At 40.1% G+C, this 19904-nt stretch overlaps 1 protein-coding gene and 2 long non-coding RNA genes across 3 annotated transcripts in view; 1 reads left to right on the forward strand and 2 right to left on the reverse strand.

Annotated features, from left to right (window-relative positions):
- Positions 1-19904, forward strand: part of LOC129738441 (uncharacterized) — a 198426-nt gene that overhangs the window by 48630 nt on the left and 129892 nt on the right. The window lies entirely within an intron of this gene.
- Positions 49-1068, reverse strand: LOC129738443 (uncharacterized). Its single transcript, XR_008735515.1, has 5 exons — positions 932-1068; positions 798-871; positions 668-740; positions 517-605; positions 49-455 (listed from the first exon to the last, which is right to left on the reverse strand). It is a non-coding gene; the product is annotated as an uncharacterized LOC129738443 (long non-coding RNA).
- LOC129738442 (uncharacterized) lies at positions 8751-9768 on the reverse strand. Its single transcript, XR_008735514.1, has 5 exons — positions 9634-9768; positions 9500-9573; positions 9370-9442; positions 9219-9307; positions 8751-9157 (listed from the first exon to the last, which is right to left on the reverse strand). It is a non-coding gene; the product is annotated as an uncharacterized LOC129738442 (long non-coding RNA).

Raw genomic sequence — 19904 nt, forward strand, 5'->3', positions numbered from 1 at the left:
AGCACCACTGACTTTCAGTGTGTGCTGCTCGGCTAACTTTTACCCAAAACACAAACACTCAAAACCCAAATCTGTAGCAATTATAATTATTTACTTACACACGACATTTTAAAAACTTAAGCTAGCTTACATAATAACTACTCACGGGCCCGTTTCCTACCATAGTTCACAAACTTTACATCCCAAACGCACAACAGTCATATCACAGCTATCGGACGACACAGGTTTATCACAGCTGATGATCACGGGAATATCTGGCAACACTGGCTGGTTGCTCGGCTCCACGGGCACGCACCACTGCCCGGAGCACCTCCGTAGACTGCTTCCGGCTGGATCCAAATCGTTGGAATCTCACGGCGTCGGGAATTCCGTTCTCAAAAACGAGACTCGAAAAAGCCAGAAGTGGCACAAAAACGAGTCCCGAAAAAAGAGAATTTAGTCCTCCAAAAACGACCCTGTCGATCATGAATCACCTATTAGCATTGCTTTCTCCCGCACAATCAATAAACCACTCACCCGATTGGGGCCGTCTTTCCTGCACAATTTATCGTTCCGACCGTCTGTCGAATGGTCTTCTCGGATGCCGCTGGCCTTCGCACTGGGCTCTACAAAGTTTTATGCATGACGGAACTGGTTGGCATATGGATCAATAAAATGGTTCACTCACCCTTTTGTTGTGTTTGCTGTTGCTGCGTTTTTTCTTTTCGCCTTCTATTACTCGCTCTTGACGCTGCGGTGATCTATGGTGAAAGCAACTTGCTTGAAATGACCATTTGGGGAAATATTTCTGTTTTTACCTTCGGTTTTACTCGGCTTGCTCCTTGATCCACTTGGATGTTGTTGTCGCGATTGAACCGTGTACCTTGGCTATCTGTTTTGTAAATACCAATGTATTTTGCTGTTCCTCAAAATAATTTCAGCCTAGTCTCACCTTTAAGCGATACCGCTAAAGCGCTCGTTCTCTGATGGCTCCGGTTCCACGATTCAGACGAATGACGGGATGCTTTTGCCGACGAAACTATCGCGAAATGCAATGGCGAACACAACTGCTGAAACGTTTTCGACGATGCTGTTTTCTTTTCGTTTCTCCTTGTTTACGTTTTTGTCCCGCGTGTGCGTTTGACGTATACACTCTAAACTCTAAACACTCATTCTTTGGTTTTTGATAACCCTAATGGTAGGACACACTCAGAAATAAATAGCTACACGAACTTAATTATAATGCTACATACACTACCGCAACGGAAGAATTTTTCATGAATCGGAGACAGCCGATTCATGAAAAATTCAAAAACCTCTTTCTAGGCAACGATCAGAGACGTCGGTCTGGTCACCCTAAGGCAACCACGGTACTCCGCAAGCCGCAACAATGCTTGCCAGATCAAAATTCTAAAGCCACAAATCCAATACTTAACTCCAGCGATTTCTGGAAGATTTGACCGAACGCCAACGAGTCTTGGCAAAGTGTCTCTGAATCGTTCCTATACCAGCTTCTAAATTCCCGCCTCCGCTACGGTTACGAACACAACACAGTAGCTTAACTTAAAACATTTGCTCAAAAACACAAAACGTTGAACAAATTAAAAAATTAAAAAAGAGGTTAAAACTATGGTGATAAAAGTAAGGAAGGAAAAGCAGCAAATCCGTGGAAAGGGAGAATTTAGTTCCCTGATCGCCAAGAGCCCGAATGGAGGTTTTACCGCGCCTCCAAATCGCGTTGCTTTTGAATGGAGGGTTTTCTTGGCGACCCCGTTTATGCCACTATCCTTAAAGTTATGATAAGTTCAGCATATTGTTCGACACTGGCTTCACCTAGTATGCTAGCGACACCATTCCAGTTAAGTGTGGTTCGTTGTTTGGTTCCATGACTGTGTGTTGGTGGAGTGGTTCTCTTGGTAGCTGGTGTAGCTCATAGCTGGTTTGCTGGTGTTTAGGTCGTGATTTGTTGTTCACCGAGGCTCGATTTATCCCGATCGGCAAACGGTTTGTTTGGGTTTCGGGTATTGGCTGGTTTGTCACGGTCCAGTAACGGCGTGGCGGCGCCAGACCTTTCCACGGTCAGTTTCTCTCGCCCTGACTAACGGTTATACGCTCCAAGAAGCGTTTTGCTGGTTTGTCACGTCCCAGTAACGGCGTGTTTGCTAAATGCATGAACACGGTCAGTTTCTCTCGCCCTGACTAACGGCTTGCCTGCAAAAGGCATATGGTGGCGCATTGTTGTCGAAATCGGTGGCCGATGAGTTCACAACTGTGCACCGTTGAGACTCAACGACGATGCTTGGCGAAGTGTCGCCGTAGTGGACTTGATTGGTACTGTGGAATGTGTTGTCCGAATTTTGACCTCCTTTTATTGAGGAGCCTGTCCCAGTTGCTTCTGCCTCCACCTTCTGCTTCCGGATTTCTCCTACGTTGTCTTAAGTTTCCGTGCTGCGTTGACTCTCGTTGAGATGTTTGGCAGCGATATTTGCGTATTCCCGCGACGGGCAGGCCTCACCCATTCTGCGGAGACGCTCTCAGTTGCTCAAATCCGGTTAAGTGTCATGTTAGGCGTTCTGGATGTAGGTTTCCGCAGTGCGTATTTTGATGAAGATCGTCCTTCATTGTTGATTCCCCATGGTTATGGACATAGCTAAATAGTCGTCAAGCGAGGAGGTAATGAGAGGTTTTGTTGCTCGCTGCGCTTGACGATGGCTCGATTTGTCCCGCTCGGCTACGGTGTTTTCGGCGATAGCGCAGTTGTTCACAGGCCTAGCCTGTCGTCATAGCTGTGATCTTTCGAGGAGATAGCGATCGACGACTCTGCTAACTGCCCTCGATGGTGGCACGATTTCTCCCGATCGGCTAACGGTGTTTTAAGCGCCTTGAGCGTAGTGGTACACAGTCGGTGGTTCGTCTGTGTCATAGGTGGAACATGGCGGTATCGGTAGTTTGCGGCAGAGAGTCGATATGGTAGTAGCGGCCGTCATAATGTCTACTCCGCACAACTTCTGCGCAAAACTATAACCCGCGGGGTTTTTGAGGTTGTCCTGACAATCCCTTTGACTGCAGCGACGTGGTGTTTGGAGCTACTGTACTTTCCAGGATTTCCGGCATTCCAATATCCCAAGCGCAATTCAACGCTGGTTCGGCGTCAGGAACGTGTTGTTGTGATCCGATAGGATTGGAGGCGAGGTTTCAATGTGTGTATGTAGGTCCATCAGCCGTCTCAATGTCGTGTTTTGTGTGTGTGTGTTGTCAGCAACTGCTTACATAGCTTGAATTCGTACTAGTCGGCTTTCATGTCTTTAGCATGATACCGACCCTGCTTTCCTGATTGGACATCTTCCAATTCGTAAAGGTTGGTGCCCAGAATTTTCCTAACCATCGCCGGTACAAATTTGGGGTCCAATTTTCTATTGATGTGGTCCGCCTTCGATGAGAGGGTAAAGTTGCGACGCCACACCAAGTCACCCACAAGAAATGTAGCTGGTTTCTTATTGACGTCGTATCGTTGCTTTGATTTTGTGTGGTTGTTTTTAATACGTTGCTGGATGAATTCGTGTATACGACGGATTGATGACAAACGTACTTCTTGAGCTACTTTGGGATCTTTCGGTGTATTGATTGCCTGTTGTGTGTACAGATCCGTGTGAAGCACTAGGTCTCTACCAAAATTTGCATGGTGAGGACTTATTCCCGTAACTTCATGTTTAGCGCTATTTATAGCTGCAGTGATGGCCGCTAGGTTGGCGTCCCAGTCCCGATGGTCTTCTTCGATTAACGCCCTGATGCAAGTTATGAGCACCCGGTTAACCCGCTCAGCATTGTTCACCATCGGACAGTAGTAAGCTGTTGTCATGTGTGTGATGTGATGTTTTGCCAACAGAGCTTTAAACGCTGACGACAAAAATTGTTTCCCGTTGTCCGATAAGATGATTCGTGGCCTCGAGAACTTCAGGAATACCTGCTTTTCCAAAAAGTCCACCATCTTGACCGAGTCTGCCGCGCGCATGGGATGGACTATTATGTACTTGGTCACCCAGTCTACTACGACCAACATCACTGTGTTTCCTGCTTTTGATCTGGTTAAGGGGCCGACAAAATCGACCGAGATTAATTCCCAAGGAAGTCGGGCAGGTTTCGCCGCTCCCATGGTTGGCATCATCGCAGTGTTTGATGCTTTGCACGCCTTACAAATATCGCATGTCCTGATGTATGCTGCTACATCCTCAGCCATTTTAGGCCAGTAGTAGAAGGTCTGTATTTTGTGGAGAGTTTTCATGAGACCCAAGTGCGCTGACGATGTCGAGTCATGGAACCTCCTGATCATATCCAACCGCTCGTTCTTCGGGACAATTTTCTTCCATCTATGCGTAACCGTTCCCAACTCATCTTTGCACTTGCAGTTTTTGTATAACTCTTTGTCGATCAGCTTGAAGTCCGGAAAATCGCTTGTGTTTTGCTTTACCTGTTCCTTCAACCGCGTGTACCAGGAATCTGCTTCTGTTGTTACTGCCAGAACGCTATCTGGAACAATTCTGGATAGTGCATCGGGGACGACGTTCACTGTACCTTTGCGGTATTTGATGTTGAAATCAAACGCGTTCAAGCGGAGTAGCCAACGACTCATGAGTGCGGTAGGATTCTTCAGGGACCTAAGATAACTTAGTGCTGCATGATCACAATACACTGTGAACTTAATCCCCTCTATGAACCCTCTGAACTTTTCAATGGCTCTAATAACGGCTAAACATTCTCTTTCTGTTACCGAATATTTACGTTCCGATGACGACAGTTTTTGAGAAAAGTAACGAATCGGGTGCTCTTGTCCCTCGAACTCCTGCGTAAGGACCGCTCCTATTGCAATATCACTTGCATCACAGGCTATCGCAAACGGCTTGTTATAGTTTGGCATTGCTAAGACAGGTGCAGAAGTAAGGGCTTTTTTCAGTTTTTCGAATGCTTGCTCCGCTCCAGTGTTCCATCTAAATTTTGCCTTAGTTTTGGTGAGCTCAGTTAACGGTGCTGCTATTTCCGAGAAGTTCTCAATAAAACGGCGATACCAGTTGCTTAAGCCAAGGAAACGTTGTAGTTCTTTTCTTGTTGTGGGGGTTGGAAAACTTATAATGCAGCTGATTTTCTCTGGATCTACGTTCCATCCTTTCTCGTTCAGGACGAAGCCAAGGTATTTTAATTCAGCTCTACAAAACTTGGACTTTTCTTTTGAAATGGTCAAATTTGCCCTTTTTAAACGGTTTGATACCTCGGTTAGTAACTGAAGATGTTCTTCGAACGTTTGGGAGCATATTATGATATCGTCCAGATAACAAAATACTTGTGGTTCCAGATCTGCAAAAAGGTGTGTCATTACCCTCGATAATGCCTGACTCGCTGTGCATAGTCCAAAAGGAACAACTTTGAACTGATAATGTCCCCGTTGAGGTACAGTAAAGGCAGTCAGCGGACGAGAACTTTTTTCTAGAGGTAGCTGCCAGAACGCATCTTTCAGGTCGATTGAGGTAATGTAACTGCAATTGCCTAGATTGTTGATTATGGCTGAGATCTGCGGTATGGGGTACCCTTCATTAACCATAATAGAATTAAGGTAACGAGCGTCCAGGCATACCCTGTAGTTCCCGGTTTTCTTCTTTACCGCCACCAGAGGATTGTTCCACGGAGAGAATTGTGCCTCTTCTATAACATCTAACGAAAGCATTCTGTCAATTTCTTTATTGATTTCATCTAGAACGTATGGTGACATCGTGTAGTAGCGTTGTTTTCGTGGTATTGCTCCTCCCACATCAATCTTGTGGACATATAAAGTGGTTCTTCCTAAATGCCCTTCTGTTGCCACTGGAAATTTTGATATCACGGCATCTAGTTGCACTTTCTCTTCAGGCGACAGTTGCTTCATTGGTTCGTCGTTTTTGCTGTCAACTATATGTTCGGCCATGCAGCAAATGGCTTTAACTCCAAACTTTTCCCAAAAATTCATTCCGAGAATTATACAATCAGGAATGCTTGGTATAATCAAAAGAGGTAAATTGCTTTTCCGATTATTGTATTCAATAGGCAGTCTTACGAAACCCTTCACGGCATGTTTTGTTCCATCTGCAGTACGAATTCCTCCATTTATAGTTTCTTCCGGCAAGTTCAGTTCTTCAACTAATCTTGTCATTTTTCCTCCTAGCAGTGAGCAGGTAGCTCCACTATCCAAAAGTGCAGTGAATTCTTTTTCACGGATTTTAATTTTTGCGTGTGGTCGATTATCGACTCCCGTGTTAATGATGATTGAGTGAAGGAAATGGAAATCAAAGATGGTTGAGGGATATACAAGAGACGAAGAATGGCTTCCCTCTATTGGCGATTCTCCGCTGCCAAGTTTCCCGAATCTGTGCGACAAGTAAAGCAACTACGTAGCGAATAGCCCTTTCTACCGCAGCGATAGCAAAATAATATGGCCTGTGGTCTCGGACAGTCTGTGAAGCGATGGCCTTCCTCGTCGCAATTCCAACAAACTTTCAATAGACTTCCCGAGGCTGCTTGGTATTGTTGGAGCTGCTGCTCCGAAGCGTTTCGTTGACTATCTTGCGGTATTGCTTCTTGAAAGTGTTGCGATCTTGCAGAGAGTTGCGGCTGTGGGTTTGATGCTTGTCTCACCGTCTCATGAGAGTACGTCTGAGCAACTGGGTTTCCTAACCATTGCGAAGAAGCTTGTTGAAGTTCTGGTTGTCTGCGGGGAAGATGAAACTGTTGGTCTGGCTGTCGTTGGAAAGATTTCATCTGTTCTTGGCTTCTCACACCCATTGGTCTTCCTTCTCCTCGTTGCTTATTGAGCTGCATCTTGAAAGCACATACTTGCTGTTCCAGTTCCTCGATTTTCGCTTGCAATTCCTCGTGTTCCGATTGTCGCGTTGCATCGGAAGAAAACGTGGGCTCTTCTTCTTCTATTGTGTTCACTCGGCTGAAGCGTTGATTGGTCGGTGGGACATTCGACCGCTGTTGTTGAACCGGGGTTGCAAAGTTTGGCTCCAGCAAGCTGCTGTGTGGGAGTGGAATTTTGCGTTGACAATTCAATAGCCTGCGTGTGTCGTCGTAACTGGAGCATATTCTCACCAACTCATTCACTGTTGTCGGGTTTGCTGCTGCAACGATGATGGCGTAATCTACACACATGTTTTTCTTAATAATAAAGATCTTGTCCTCCTCTGACATCGGCGGCGTAATGAAGCGAAACAGCATTGAAATAGCACGATGAAACTCTGCAAACGATTCGTTTTGCCCTTGAAAACGATAAGAGGCTTCCAGGCGAAGAATTTGAGAGTAACTACTCGGCAGAAACTCCCTGCGTATTTCTCTCTTAAACTCCTCCCATGACGTCAATCGGCCTTCGAAAAATGCATGGGTGTACCAATCTTGAGCCGATTTTTCCAGGAGGTGTTTCACGTTGGCTAGTAAAGTTCCTTCGTCCACATTCTCTGAAGATGCATACGCCTCCACTCTGTCCAAAAAAACATTCAAAGAGGTTGTATCATGCTGGCCCCGGAATCTGAATGGCCAATTGTGAATACCCTTAGGTATGCGACGAACTACTTCCTCTTGGTGTGATGGTTGCTGTTGTTGTCGATTATTTTGTCTCTGCAACAGTCGATTTGCCTGCTCTAATTGCTGATTTCTGTTTTGCAGCTGCCGTATCAATTGCTGTTGTTGCTCCACCAAATCTAGTTGCTGTTGTTGTTGAAATGCCGATGCAACAACTTGTGTTGCCTGTGCCTGCCTGTACCGGTTGATCTCCTGCTGTTGCTGCTTCAAATCTTCAAAATTTTTTAGCTCTGTATTTATCTGCTCGCGTTGCTGATCCAGTACTGCATGAAGCTGCTGATGCTGGAAAGGCTCTCCAGCTGTTGGCTGTCTTAGATGTTGCTGGGGTCTCTCTTGATGCTGCTGTTCTGGCTCTCTGACGTGGAAACCTGGTGGAGTGGGTGTTTTCTCCGATCTTGCTGACAACGCTGAATTTTGACCACCTTCTGCTTCATTCGAACAAGTCTCCTCATTTACCGTACTCACTCCACTTGTTTGCACTGGTAGCACTGGATTTATCACAAGATCAATATCCGCTAGCAACATATCTACTAGAATACTAAGTGACGACAAGGTTTCCATAAGAAAATCTGGTGGCGCAATGATGGCCAATCGCGATTTATAATGTGCCAATCTTGAATACAAAGCTTTGAGAATATCAATATTCGATGTTGTTTTGGCAGGACCAATTTGACGGTGAATAATTTCGATATTCCTTTGACAACTCTCTAAATTATTCGTAGGAGTCATGACATGATTAGCACTAGTGTGTCGAATATTCCGCAAAGTGTCCTCCTGAACCACGGATTTTAACTTGAGTACCTTTGCTCTATGCGTCGTGAGCCCAACATTGACTACATGGCGCAAGGCAAGCTCATAAGAGACTTCCTCATCTGATAAATGAGTGAAATCCATGCTGAACTTAAAAAATATGCTTATCTATAGTAAAATTAATCTAAAATGTGAATGTTGGAAAAAAAAATTAAAAACCAAATCCACGAAATCACAAAATAAGCATAAATCACCAAAACAACATTAATCTCGAATTCAAAACATAAATCACAAATTCAAGACAAATTTCAATTTTTTGCGGTAGCATAATTTAGTGGGTTTTTGTGTTGGGCGCCAATGAAAACAGGTTGAGCACCACTGACTTTCAGTGTGTGCTGCTCGGCTAACTTTTACCCAAAACACAAACACTCAAAACCCAAATCTGTAGCAATTATAATTATTTACTTACACACGACATTTTAAAAACTTAAGCTAGCTTACATAATAACTACTCACGGGCCCGTTTCCTACCATAGTTCACAAACTTTACATCCCAAACGCACAACAGTCATATCACAGCTATCGGACGACACAGGTTTATCACAGCTGATGATCACGGGAATATCTGGCAACACTGGCTGGTTGCTCGGCTCCACGGGCACGCACCACTGCCCGGAGCACCTCCGTAGACTGCTTCCGGCTGGATCCAAATCGTTGGAATCTCACGGCGTCGGGAATTCCGTTCTCAAAAACGAGACTCGAAAAAGCCAGAAGTGGCACAAAAACGAGTCCCGAAAAAAGAGAATTTAGTCCTCCAAAAACGACCCTGTCGATCATGAATCACCTATTAGCATTGCTTTCTCCCGCACAATCAATAAACCACTCACCCGATTGGGGCCGTCTTTCCTGCACAATTTATCGTTCCGACCGTCTGTCGAATGGTCTTCTCGGATGCCGCTGGCCTTCGCACTGGGCTCTACAAAGTTTTATGCATGACGGAACTGGTTGGCATATGGATCAATAAAATGGTTCACTCACCCTTTTGTTGTGTTTGCTGTTGCTGCGTTTTTTCTTTTCGCCTTCTATTACTCGCTCTTGACGCTGCGGTGATCTATGGTGAAAGCAACTTGCTTGAAATGACCATTTGGGGAAATATTTCTGTTTTTACCTTCGGTTTTACTCGGCTTGCTCCTTGATCCACTTGGATGTTGTTGTCGCGATTGAACCGTGTACCTTGGCTATCTGTTTTGTAAATACCAATGTATTTTGCTGTTCCTCAAAATAATTTCAGCCTAGTCTCACCTTTAAGCGATACCGCTAAAGCGCTCGTTCTCTGATGGCTCCGGTTCCACGATTCAGACGAATGACGGGATGCTTTTGCCGACGAAACTATCGCGAAATGCAATGGCGAACACAACTGCTGAAACGTTTTCGACGATGCTGTTTTCTTTTCGTTTCTCCTTGTTTACGTTTTTGTCCCGCGTGTGCGTTTGACGTATACACTCTAAACTCTAAACACTCATTCTTTGGTTTTTGATAACCCTAATGGTAGGACACACTCAGAAATAAATAGCTACACGAACTTAATTATAATGCTACAAGCTATATTTTGCAAAGACAGCATAATAAACCCATTGACACACAGCAATCAAAGTGGGTAGCTTCTAGGAAGCGTAACACTATTTATCCAAGACTACTCCAACATGATGTCATCCGAAAACGTTATCAGGAACATATGAACCAAGTTGTAGCAATTGATCAAAGAAAGAGATCTATCGATGATGACTGGTTAGTTTTAAAAACAAGTATTCTAGATACTGCTGAAAAGACCAGCGTTTATTTCTGATCGAGGATTTAGATTTGCATTAGCTCGCGTAAAAAAAATTGCGTTTTGGGCTAGTAGGTTCGTCCATCCATCGCTTGACCGACGCAAAAGCAGACTAAGAAAGGAAAATTCGACTCGTTGAGAAGAAAGAAGTGAAGGATTTTTCAACGAAGTTCAGGCGTATTCTACTGGGGAGCGAATCAACCATACATACCGATATTGGAAAACGATTTAAGAAAAGAGCTAAGCATTCTGGTTCCCGTGTTCCTCTAAGTCTTCAAGAGTGGACTCCAGGTTCCTCTGAGTTATCTCTCTTGCCAGATTTTTTATTAGAGACTGCATTAGATACTCGCCTTGATCCATCAACCCTATCGGAGATTCGGTCTATTAGAGAAGGCATGAAAAACGGGAAGACAACCGGTGTCGATTTCTGAGCAAATGAGCTAATCAAGTATAGTAATGCCGGTACGATCGCTAGCCTTCACAGACTACTAGTCAAGGTATGGAACGAGAACAAGTTGCCTGACGAATGGAGAAGGGTAATCCTTGTTTCTATTCCCAAAGCGAAGCATCAGAAAATGACTTTCGAAAAATTGCTCTTAGCTGCACTTCATACAAAGTTTACGCATTACAATTGTTGAGGAAGCTGCAGAAGTATGTCAGGCCCTTAGGATCACACCAGGCAGCGTTTATTCCGAATCATCCTGTTGGATGATTCATCTCGTATGCCCGTTTTTCTGCATCATATAATCGACAGAGAGGAACACACCAAATGCGACTATCGAAATTGTTAAAAATATTCCACTACTTTTGTTAATTAAAAAACGTCTGTTGAACATTGCGTTAGATTTACTCTGCTGCCGTTTCAAACTGTTGTTTAAAGAAACTATTCTGAAAAAAAAGTTAGGTTAGGGTTCGCTTAAGGAAATCATACTAGGATCATTAAACTGTTAATGTTACAGTAGCACTACGTAGTATGGTTACTGAACAACTACATCAATAACCAATTTAACATAACGTACTAACATTAACCATAATCGATTTTAAAACGTTGCCTGAATTTGACATACATTTTTAAATATTGTGGCAAACAAAGCAAATAACAAAACTGTCTTGCGCCAACAAACAGTGGCGGAACTCGTCCTTATCACGGATCAGTGTCTGTTTCTGGGTTTCCTCCAGATTCGATTCCGATAGCTTGAGGAAGCCCTGTGTTTTCTCTGCACCTGATAGTTTCCACAGTAGAATCTTTCGTTGCGTCGTATTCGTCGTGCGAGATTGACGTAGAATTACGTCTTACGGCAACACTATAGGGGTGCAAATTGAAATTCGCGAACAGATCTCGCGTCACGAAAATAGCCTCTTTAACGGACATCTCTTCCAAACATAATTTCGGGATGGTTGTGTGTTGGTGCACCAATAGCATTAAAGCGCAAATACGAATAGGTGCTAGAAAATTTATAAATATACCTGGCGGAAAATCAATTGGCAAGTAGTGTTAAAACAATTCAGAGTTGCGGATATGTGTTATCGAAATTGCTTGCGCGGTTCGTGCTGCTCGCCCAGCCAAGAGCAAGAGTCCAAAGGCTCTCACGGAGATTAGGAATGGTGGTGGTAGCCATAGTGTATTCTTTTGCATCCAATATCCCCTGCATACTTTCTGTGTTTAAGCGGTTTCTGTACATATTTTTATTTAAGTTATAACGTCAAAAACATGGGCATTGCTTCGTGGAGTAGTGGAAACGCTAACTCCCGGTTCATTCTTTGGCGATTAAGAACACCGCTCCTGAAGTTTTCCCCATCAAGTTCCTTTTCATTTACTCCAATCTATTCCGGACATCGAGAAACTCTTCATAGATCGATTGGACAGCATCAGGGCTATATCGTACCGGAAAAAAATCAACAGTGGATATAACGAGTTAAGTACTTTATTACGTACATTATTGGGCTCTAGTATTGGCAGATTTATCAACATTTCGTTGTTAAAATCGAATCTTTTAAAGGTTTGATTGACCACCGAGATGTAAAATTGCATCATGTTGATGCGGATGAAATCCTGTAACGTCAATATATTTTCGAATGTGTATTTATCGATAAGGCTTGAAACCTTAGTTCCTGCGTATAAATTATTTAAATCGACATAGCACTGTGGCTTTAATTGAATATTTTCAATTCGTCCGTCATTCATAAACTCGGGTTTGTTAAAACAATTTAGAATTGAGCTAAGGAGCCTGCTGGTGTGTTCATGCAATTTATAAATCACCGACGACTCTGTTTGAAAAAGTTGATTCAATCTATTTATTTTTGGTAAAACAAAGGCCAAAAACTCCAAATATACGTGTGTTGATGGATTGCTGAGGATGTTGCGAATCGTTGTTATTTTTTCTATAAGCCTTTTGTCGATACTAGGATCGGCGAAACTGAAATATATCTGTCAGAAAGGTAACGCAATTAGAGAAAATTGAAAAGAAATTATTAATATTCAAAACAAGAGAAAAAGTCGCCGAATAATACCTTCAAAGCTTCATATCGTTCTAGGAGTCGCAACACCACTTGCTCCAGGCTTAACCTTCGGATTATGAAAGGCGGGAGCATTTTCAAAGGCTTCAACTCCAGAAGAACCTTCAGCTCTTTAAATTTAGCGGTACGCAACAGACTGTTTGGCGAGAAAAAAATTATTTCTCTTTGCAGACGTATTCGACATCTTCTGGCATGTTCTTGCAGGCGTGGGCGGCGCAAAAAGCTAGAGAATGACACACACATTTAATGATAAACAGGTCTGGGCAATGGTTTTAAGCAGAACGGCAATGGCAATTTTTTTTTAAACGGTATTTCTGCTGCCTTGAATTTTTCGATTATGAGATGATGCATAAGTAAAAATGCGATAAAACTTATCACGAATTGATAGTTCATCTTTCTACCACGTTTGGCTTGTGAACCCTCGTTGCACTTAACATGTTTGTCACAAACGGTGCAATATGCGTAACTGTTTCTTTTTGAACTGCTAGACAAGCATTTTAAAGTTGACTCCCAAGCTGCGCAATATTCTTGAAATGCTTTTGTAAATTTTCATTTTGTCGAACCTATAAAAACTATTTGATGCTAATAGTATCTTCACTTACTTCCATAAAAAATATTTTGTTTTTTTTTTAAACGAACACAAACACATACAGGATCTCAATGAAACTTAATGTTTCCTCGAAGAGATTCCTTTCATTTAACTCTAAGCGTACGTCTTTCGAGGATATAATGGCTAGCATCTTTACAAATGCTAAAACCACCAACCCACAGAAAGTGTACTATGTATGCCGTGACCAGGATTTGATCTCATGTCCGTTGGCTTAGAAGACTGGAATGCTATCCTCTACGCCACGGGCTGCGGCAAATGCTTTGGAAGTACTGAATTCATTGGCATTATAAACTGAAGTTTGGAAGATTTTGGGACAGAGGATAGTAACTGTGAGTAAAAACATCCCGTTACTTTGATAATTGAGCTCCAATACCATAGAGATAAAAGTTAATAAACACTGAACAAAAATTTCAACAAATTTAAGACAGCCGTTAATGCGCCCAGTATCGCCATGTTGTTACTGGGTAATTTTCTTCATCAGGGTGGTTCACGGTGACCCGATCGTTCCGAACCAGAGTTGCAAGATTTCAGATAATCATTTGAAATTGATACTCACCGTGATGAGTATCAATTAAGCAGCACAATGAATTTCGTTGTGATGCTCAAAGCTTTCGATGTCAAACGAAATTCACTGAGCATCACATCTAGAAAAAAAATCAGAAATCCAGAATCCCATTAGAGAAATCTTCAGCTATATTCCCCACTTTTTCCCCTACTATTTTTTGACGACAGTTAAATTTGTAACGAATCTATGGAATATTTGAATGTATCATATAATGTGATTAGCTTTTCACACTAGCGACACGCCAAGTTGAACGACTCCAAACGCTTTGATATAAAAAAAATAAGAGCGCTTTAATGATTGGAGTTTATTGAAACTTTTTAATAACGAAAGTGTTAAAGCTCGTGGTACCTATGTTTTAAAAAGTGTCTATGTACACAACACACTACCTTATAAATGTTGAGAACAACACTTTAATTTTATAATATTATTTGCAAATACGGCGCTTTGGTACTAAACAATTTATAACATAATTTCATAGTCAAGACGACTTAAATAAAATAATATAAAATTCAGTCGTTGACGTTTTGTTAGTTTTCATTTTAAAAGCAACAACATAATATGGGATTAAAAGCAAATCGATTTTCAGGCTATTTGAAATCAGTAAAATATGCTTAGTTAGCTAAGCATAGAATACATTAATAGAAATATCGATATTTGTTTTAACTCTCAAGGGCTGAAATTTTTACAAAAAAAAAGGTCAAAACTCAGATTTTTTTTAGGTTTTTTTTTGTGTTTTCTCGGCTGTTGACATACACAAAAAAAGCATATGTTGAACTGTAATATGATCACAGTCATCATATTTCATGCGGTCCCTTCTTCAGAGCATGTTGTGTACGAGTGAAGCATATCTAAATTTGGAAATAATCATAAAGATCATGTATTCTAACAAATATGCATCTATACATTCAGAATTAAAACCTACTTTTTTAAATCAACTAAATGAAAAAATAGAAGCCGTGATGTCAGTGATAAGCTGTCCTTTGTTTCAACTTTTATTTAAATCTCTTTTCAAACGATCTTTTTTTAAACGTCCTTGGTCCTTGACATCCCTTCTCTGTTCCAAACTACTCATTGGTAGTGCAATTTTCTGCCGAATTTTTGACAGTAATAGTCACTTAGAGACTGTAAAATATCCGGAACAACCGTATAGAAAACCAATTTTCGAAACCAATCTTAACCATCCCGATTTCACAAAAACCACTTCAAAATGATGTACTAGGCTGTGAATGATCAATTAACAGTTTAAACTAGCCATTTTAATAAAATTGAACAGTGTTTTTTCCAAGGGTTTCACGAATTTCTTTTAAAGGGCATTTTTAAACGTACTCAAAAATCGTTAAAAAATCCAGCTATGATAATAAAAGAACAATTCATTTCTGATGCATGTGTCTTAAAAGCTCATAAGATAATAATCAAAAAATTAGAAGTAAGGCCGCTTAACAAAAGAAGCGATTTTACAATTACTCCAAATGGTAGTACAATAATATTTGATCAATCTTAATATTCAATGGCACATTATTTTATCTGTCATATTCTTTTTTCTATTTAGAATTCTATAAATCTTCTGGAAACGCTCTTAATAGAATAAGTGAATTCATCGGACATTAGATACTCTGGTATGAATCATATCCTACTTTTTGGTGCAACGATCATGTTTTCTACTTCAGAAATTTCCCACAGGGAATTTCAAACATCACGCGAGACGAGATAATATTTGAAAAAGATCTGTGAGCCGGTGCAAATAAAACCGGCTTTCCTTCTCTTGAAAAAGAAAATCGTTAAAATGCATTAAAAAATCATTAAAATGTCATTTTTTAATTGAAATAAAAAAGATTAACCGTTAGGATAGAAGCTACAAACCGCCGCTTTCATTTGAAAGGGAAAATTTTGATATTTCTTTATTACTTTTTATTTGGTTCATAAATGCTTTTCATATGTGGTCGATTCCAGCCGGTTGCATAAGCTGGGATGCCATGCGTTTTAATTGGAATGGTTTTTCGTAGGTAACAATCTTTTTTTTATTTTTATATTTTAAAATTTAATTTGTTTAGAAGATTAAGAAACTATTTTCTTCATTTATATTAAAACTCTATATAGCTACCTATCAATTTCAACTTCGTTTTTAAGGTTGCCGCTACAAGTAAAAGCAAAGCATTGCTCGTGCTATAAATAAAATCATAAAACTTTTTTCTACAAAATTGACAAAAAAAACTTTCGGTATTTCAAAGATACTAAATTTGTAAAATTAGGCCCGGTGGATCCTTATAATTTTAATTCTGAATTTTAGTGTTTCCCAGCTTAGTTGTCTTTGCGGTACTTTTTGTGTTGATATTTATAATAATCAAATATTTAGTTATTCAGATTTTGCTATATTTTTTATAGTTTCTTGTAATGTCCAGAAGATTTGAGATGTTTTTTTTTTCTGGCAAGCACATTAAGCCATTGGGGTTTCTTGAAGAATTTTGAGCTTGGGCATTTCAATGTTTGCGGTTCTTTTCCATGATTGCAAAACTTTTCATCAACGTTTTTAAGAGATTTAAAAGTACATTACTGTAGGAAATACAATTTCATAACTTGCATGTCTTAAATCCTCTGAATACGAGCGAGACTCATCAAAATATTTGGTCATAAGAACTTTTTGCTCATTCTGTAAAACTTTCATTAAACTAAGACATAAATATTATAATCAGATTCTTACAAGTCATGATAATACATTCTTCAGAAAGATGTTCTAAAATCAAAACTTTCATTCACAATCAACGTTAACGTTTCACACTGAGATTCAAAAAGGAAGAACCTCACTCGATAAAATATTAACTGAATGAGATTTCGCAACTTTGCTTAAGACATAAATAAAAAAAAAAACAAATTCTTATCATCAACCTGATTGTACTTAGCAGTATAACTGGCCTTTAACATTCATCAAATATAACTGACAGTTTTTAAAAAGTCGTGGAATGTTCAGCTTTTTCTGAACTATAAAACTTGTTTCATTGTTCAAGAGCTTGCACAAATATTATTCCATGGCAACTCTGCCTTCCAAAAAGTAGTTTTTCTGCTCGTGATTCTCAGTCTGAGAAAGCGTTGACATTCAAGACAAGAACCGTTTGTGATACTCACGATGAGATTACCTAGCATCACACTGAGATTCAAAAAGGGAAAATCTCACTCAAAAAAATCTCAATCTCATGAGATTTCGCAACCTTGTTCCGAACACAAACCATTTAATGGTTTTTAATTTTGATTTTGTTAAGGGTTCGCTTCTCTGAAGTGTTTGAAGCTACTCGCTTTAATTACACACGTATGTATGTGTTCCGTCAAACGGGGCATCATGCAACAGCGGGGTTGAATGCAACATTTGTATACCACAGAACTGATATAATTTTTAATTTTATATTACATTATCGAGTTATTTTTTAATGAATACAAAATGATGATGACTTAATTTTCTACATTTTAAGCTAATATTTAAAAATTTTTCATTTTCATACAAAATTTAAAAAATCCGTCAACACATGTACAAATATACAGTATGACGGATTGGCTTAATGATATCACCCACAAACTGCTTACTGGTTTAATCATCCTAATCAAACATTGTTGGTGTAAAAATATTTTTCGAACAATCACCAGTTTTTTAAATAAATATTTTTATAACTCAGTTACCTGTCTGAGGTAAAATGCAAATCAAGTGACACCTTGTAAGTCTCGTTTAGGACATGATTGTTTTGCATCACGCATTTGTCAACATTGAAATTTCATTCATCAAAACATTTAATTTTTAAAAATTAAGCTAGTAGAATTTTTTGTAGTATTTTTTACCCCTGAATGTATGCAATATCCTTATGTTCAGAAAAAAATGTAAAAAAAAGTTTCAACAGAACCAGAAATAACTGCAATTGGAATTTTTATGCGTAATGGCATTCATGGCATCAAAAATTCATCAAAAACTATACAATTACATATGTTTTCATTACATTTTTCATTCAAATCAAAGTTTGTTGCAACTCACCCCTTTTTCTAAAAATAGTGAAAATCGCTCGGTTTTTTTAAATTAAGAATAACAGAAGAAACTAACATTTTTTCTATTTCGTCAGTTCGATGTACCACTAACCTCAAAACTTTTGCATAAAGGGTATGATTATCTGTGGACGTGAGTTTTTTAGAAGCCATTGAAGTTGAAAAGTGTTGCATGTTGCCCCAGTTGACGATACCTCTGGAGTCAATACGCACAAAACAAGGCCTAGAATCGAGTTTCTTGAGCTAAAAAATAAACTTGTGGATTTTAAATCGTGACAATATTACCTAGTAACTCGTTGGTTAACATTGTTAACCGAGAATTGATTGTTAATCACTGGGAGTACAGTAGTTTTTCGATTTTATCACTGTTCGATTTTCCAATACTTTCTAAGCTCACGCTTTATTTTATCACGGTAATTGTTTCGATTTTATCACGTTGTTTTTGGAAATCATTCAGAAACCATTTGCCGTTTTTCTATTTTAGTTTCAAGTTTCGCCAAATTTACAGTGTTACCATTATCACGGTGAAGTAAGCGTGATAAAATCGAAAAACTACTGTACCGTATGCAAGGAATCTTAAGCCTACTCAAAGGCGTTTATCTGTCCCCAGTGTAAACAAATTTTCTAGCATATGAAGAAATGAAATTCCGGGTTGTTTTTAGAGTATGCATGAGGTTTATTTTGACATGCATTCCTTTTACATCACATTAACATTCAATGTGGTGTTTTGGAAAGCTCCGAGAGATTTTCAATAACCACAATTGAAGAAAATGAAAAATTTATGAGTTAAAACGTTTAATATATACATAGATCAACTTACGGTGATTTGTTTGTTACCCAAAGTACCTCCAGAGTCCCTAGAGCTTCCCTATAAACCACTTAATTCCAAGAGTGGATTCTCATGCACAGCAAGCTGAAATGTAGTTATTGGATCGTATTGCATTCCAACCACGAATCCTCGTTATAACTAAGGCGATTTTAAGCGAACCTTTTAAACGGGGCAAAACTGGTTGCCAAAACAAAATAACATTTTACATTAGCATAAAACCCAAAAGTGTGCAACGGAACAGACTCCAATTCGTGGTCTATTTAATTTCAAATAATTGTTCATGCTAGGTAGCCACAAGTTTTCCTACATGCATCTCATTAGAGAATATGCCCGGTAAGTGGTAGTTGTACATGTGCGGTATCTGGTAAAATGGTTGGCTGATAGCTTAAAGTCAAACACCACAGAAGTTTGGGAATCGAAAGCACCGCAATAGCATCAACATCGGAACGATTGTCGACCGCAAACCAGCAGCAATTTCAAAGGGATGCTATTTTCCCCCGAAAGCAAGCATTTTGTTCAGCATACATCTACCACAAGCCAAGCAAAAAATCGACTCTACACGCTGGCATTAGAAAGTAAAAATAAATATATAATAACCCACAGAAAATCGGAGAGTGTGGGTGGGTGGAGTAAATGTATCCTCACTAGGCAAAAATATATATTCCAATTCTCATGTCAAAAGTAGTCTACTCGTGCTGTTGCTGCTCGAAAAAAGTAGGAACTCGGTATTCTTTCTACTTATTGGGGAAGTGGACTAAATGGCGGCGACGGTCGTTCTTCTAGCGCCAGAAATGTCGACGGCGCGCCATTTCCGAATGTAAGAAGTTCATGCTGGTTATGACTACCTACAGCAAGAGCTTCCTTTCCAGCCAAACAAAATCAGCTGCCTGGCAGTTGTAATAACAATAACAACCACATCGTGTGCCGCCAGCAGAGATCAAAATACATACTACACTGCAAACATAGGTCCTCTAGGTATATCTGCACACATAGGAGGAATCGGACGTGAAACGTGTTTCCATGTTTATGGCAGCAAGAGCGTTTGTCTCGCCTGACATAAACTACACTCTAATATCATAACAAAATACTTAGTTTCGGATGAGGCAGACGTTGATAGGAAAAGTACCGTGAACGCCAGAACTGGATGGTGTTTGTTGTTTATTAGAAATTTGTTAGGGAGAAAAAAAACTGAGCTTGAAATACC

This window comes from Uranotaenia lowii, chromosome 1 (genome assembly GCF_029784155.1).
Source record: "Uranotaenia lowii strain MFRU-FL chromosome 1, ASM2978415v1, whole genome shotgun sequence".
Classification (NCBI taxonomy): domain Eukaryota; kingdom Metazoa; phylum Arthropoda; class Insecta; order Diptera; family Culicidae; genus Uranotaenia; species Uranotaenia lowii.